We start from the raw sequence: 4,817 nt of genomic DNA, 5'->3' as shown, positions 1-4,817 counted from the left end.
CCAAAGTACAACAACCCCAATCACTTGCAGACTGCCTCAAAACTGATTTTGAGGTTTTGGCCAAGGACATACACCCCATAGATCAAATTGAATTTCACAAGCAGACAGGGGAAATGGTGTATTACACCTTGACAAGTAAAGCCATGATGGCACACAGGTTAGAAAATTCACTAAATAATACTATTGCTTAGCTACAGTTAGAAAGAGCCTCCTCACAGGCAAAAGACAATAGAATTAAGTCATGGGAGGATTTGATTATTGGATTGGGTCATAACACAAAATATGTAAAAGCTGCAGAGGACTTGATAAAAAAAAATGAAGATGTAGTTGCCCTAAAAAAATAGCTGAAACTGCCACCACTGATGCATCCACAGACAACTGAAGTTATTGAAAAGAAAGCCGAAGAAGAGCTTATGGACCTAGTCCTCAAGCTAAATGAACAATTGAAGGAGACTGAGCAAGAATTAGAAAAATCACTAAAAAGCAGGCAGAGTGAGTCAACCTCTCAGCCTCAAAATGTAGTACCAGTGGTTTCCACTGTAGTCCCTTCTACACTTGCAACAACTCTTGCACCTAATGTCCCTCTGGTTACAACTGAGACTATTGAAGCAACAGGTATAGATACAGGTACAACACAGGTAGGAACTTTAGGTCAGAGTACTAAAGAATTAATTAAGTCCATGGAGGAGATGAAACTCCAAGTTTCTGAACTCCAAAAAGTAAAGGAAAAATTTGTCACATTGGAACAGAAATATGATGTGTCAAAGATCAATTTTGCTGAAGAAGTGAGGAAAAATAAAGGCTTGGCTCAACAAGTAAAAACACTGGAAAAGGATCTCACCTTTGAAAAGCCTTTAACAGATATTAGAAAAATTCTATGGACCAACATCACTCAATCAATAAATGATGTTTGGTCATCAATACAGATCATTTTTGAATAGATTGAACTGGTGAAAGTTGCTCTTCAAGAAATTCAAAAAACCAAGGAAGAGCTAGGAGGAAATCCTGAGGAAGCTATCAGGCTAATAAACTTTTTGAACAGTAGGACCAGGCATCAATTGGAACAACTAAATATTGAAGACAAAACTAGAACCATTCTAGAAATTAATAAATTCTTAACCAAAAAGTCTCTAATGCAGAACCTAGAAAGAAAATGTTAGAACATGCAGGATGATATAGATGAATTTATGGAAAAGTTTGGCATTTTACAGAGTAAAGGACTTCCAAGTCCTTTAGTGATCAATGATAAGTTAATGAGGCATGAGGATTATGTCAAAAAACTGTATCAGTATGCAAACAACCAACCCAGTTCCTCTACTAGTTCATCTTTACCAAAAGAATTACCTACCGGTAGAGTAGTCAACAGTTCACTTTCAATTTCTATCTTTGAGACCATCTGTCTCTAATTTTATGTAAAATATGTTTATTTTCCCTAGAATATATCTCTCTCAGTTAAGAGATATTTTGTTGTAAATTTTTGTATAAGTACTTCCTCATTCAGAGTACTTAGTGGTGGATTCTTAGACATTTTTGTATACTTATTATTTTGGAATAGAAGTGCTATTGGAAAAACTCTAGTATGGCTGGCTGGAAGCATTAATAAAGAAAAGGACTTTCATAGGATTCATGTGTCAAACAATGGTCAAATAAGTATTCTATATCCTGTGTTTTATTGTTTTTCTGGTTTAATATTTCACATGTGTTTCATATCTCAACTATAAACGAAAAAGTATATTTCAGAAAGTGCTTTATTGCATTCTGTTTTTAAAATCGTTTATGTTCTTCATGTTTTCATCTAAACTATCATAGACAAGGAATTCTTAGTTGCTCCTTGTTTCTTAGTTTATCATTGTGGTTATTTAGTAAGAAATTCTTAACTGCTTTTTATTAATGATCACCCACTTTCCCTCTCCTTGAAATTTGGTGAAGGATTCTTAACTACCTTTCCTCCCTTTTGAGACCATTCCACCCTTTCAAGTTGTCATTTGACTCTTTTTTAGCTATCTTGCCCTATGAAGCCCTCCTTTGTTGAATCAACCCAATCTAGTTAAGCCATCTTTAGTTGACTCGATAGCCCAATGGCCTGAAATACTCTGTTTTACCCATCTGCTCCTGAATTCCACCACCAATCAAAATCAAGACCCCAAAGCTTTCATAACTAGCCTAATACCTTATTAAACAAAGCTAAATCATAAAGAGAGAGCCCTCTCTGAGTACATAATGACTAGATTATGTACTTAAAAGTTGGTTTGTGGTTACCTCGGACCCCTTTCCTTCTTCTGACAACTTCAAGGAAAATCTAAGCAATAACACCATCTTCCTCTTCTCCCATTTTGATTGTAATTTAGGATAGTGTCCTTGTAGACTGTCACGTAGGTTTCTAGTCCCACTCATTGGGCTAGAGGGATTGTCTCTGTCCGAAAAGAGGATTTTCCTAGACAACACTCCTACACACTGAAGTTATTCAAGTACAAAGGAAGATTTGGCATGACAAGAACATCAAGGACAAAGTTTTTTAAGAAGGAGATTGGGCTTTGCTATATGACTCCAGGTTCAAGGACTTCAAAGGTAAATTGATGACCAAGTGGCTGTGCCCATATTTGATAGAGAAGTGCCTTGAAAATGAGGTTGTTCAAATCAAGACCATTGATGAGGAATATATCCCCTTGCTTATCAATGGATACAGATTCAAAGCCTATAAAAGACCTCCTTCAAGGGTAGAGTTCATCAGTACCATCAGTAAGGAAGTAAATGTGATTGGAAGTGTCTTAACTTCCAGATCACCCAATTCTTGAAGACTTTTTTTTTTAAATTTTTGAAAAAAGAGAGGAAAAAGAGAAAAGACGATAAGGGAACTAGGTGAAAACCTTTATGAGGCATATGAGGCTAGCTCTTGGGTTGAAAACCTCCTCGAGGCAACCTAGGAGTGAAAAAAGGAAAATAAAGAGATACCTAGGTGAAAATATCCTTTAAGGCACCTAGGGCAGGTAGACAGGCTGAAAACCTCTTTTGGGAAACCTGTGTATCTTTCATAAAAAAAGAAAAAAGAGAAGAAAAGAAACCAAACATTCCATGGCAGGGATCTCAAACCTACCCACTAATAAATTCTATGATTTTGTAGGCTTTTGAAGGCAATAAAGGACTCAGAGTTACAGGGAAAGAAAGCCAAGTATCACCTCACTTCTTCCTCCATCCACTTCATCTAATTCATGACTACCATGTCCCCATCACTCATTTCCACTTTTAGACATCAAAAATCAAATTTTGAGCATTTTCTATCTTGCTACAGGATGTCCTGTAACTACTACAGGAAGATCCTGTAGCACTACAGGATATCCTAAAATTCTATAGGAAAGGGATCCCGATAGGAAAAAAACTATGTAGGCCTATTCTAGGTGAATTTGGGACCCTATACCTCACCATTACTCACCCAAAATCATGTCATATCCATACCTACCTTTGTGTCCATAAAAACAAAAACACATGAAAATGTGAAAAATAAAAAAAGGAGGTCCAGAGGACATGTCCTCACTCACCTCAACCATCCACCATTCCATCTGAGCCTTCACCACCATCATCAACCCCTACACCACTACCCAACCTTCCTCTAGAAAAAATCAATAAAAAATGAAGAAAAGGTAGCTACAAGATTTCCTGTAGCAGCTACAAGATCTCTTGTAGCAACCTATGTCATCAATGAAACTAGCCTAAGGGTGCATTCCCGTTCCCAACCAAAGCAAAGAGGAGCTCCAACATCTTTGAAGACCTTATTTCTCCTCACCAGAGTGCCATAGTAGCAACAACAGTAAGGATACATCAAGCACCTACACACATGAAACAAAAAGCAGATAACTACATAAGCAGGAGGAAATCAACAAAAAAATGACCAAAGAGGAACACTTACTTGAGCAAGCAACACAACAAGCCATCCTCTAACATGCATTGATTGGGAAAGGTAGGCATAGGTATGGCACCTCGTCCAACTCTTCATTGAGTAACAATATGATAAAAATGTATGAATGTTGAAAAAGTCATTTTTTATAAGTTGGAGGTGGCTAGTTAACTTGGCCACCCGCAGCTCGAGATCAAAAAGTGAACTCCCAGTTAGTATACCACGTTGGAGTGTCAAATCAATGAGCATAAGTAAAAAGGTGGTCGATTCAGTTATGTGAGAGTGGGTGATGATTACGAGGGAGACTGCATGATCACCAACGGTCCCAATGAGGAAATCTGTACCACTGCCAACCAAAATAACACTCCAGAAATCGACCATAAATAGCATAAATTCCAAACTTTCATGCACCAATTGTTCATTTTGAGATCAGAGAGAACGGGACCATCTTGGAAATCCATCGGAGAAGCAAACCCTGTTTTTGCCACCCTATCGGAAATAGAGCTACAAGAAACTTAGGAAGCTACAAGAAGCACTGGAATTCCAAAAGAAGTCTTCAAGGAGGTGCTAGGGTCAAATTGTTCAGTAATTCTCATCATCCCAAGAATCACAGTGAAAAGTAAGTGTCCCATCTCTCTTATGTTCATGGTTTAATAACTAAAAAAAGGAAAGAAGAAAAGATTATATTTTCTCCTAGCGATTACAATGGGCTTGAGATTTAGACAACTTTTTTGGGAATTTAAGAGAATTGTGTGATATAGAACAGGGTATAAAGTGCAGTCATCTCCCAAAAATACTTTAAAATCTCAGCCACATTGAACCCATACTGAAGCTTTCTTACAAGAATTTATGCATTTAGCTAGCTAGAGAAGAGAAATGTGAGGGGGATTCAATAGAAGAGAATCGACATGTACATCCAGGATTC

This window comes from Pinus tabuliformis, chromosome Q (genome assembly GCF_031772625.1).
Source record: "Pinus tabuliformis cultivar Carrire ecotype Pingquan chromosome Q, CPIR1, whole genome shotgun sequence".
In the NCBI taxonomy this organism is placed as follows: domain Eukaryota; kingdom Viridiplantae; phylum Streptophyta; class Pinopsida; order Pinales; family Pinaceae; genus Pinus; species Pinus tabuliformis.
This window is presented reverse-complemented; position numbering follows the sequence as displayed.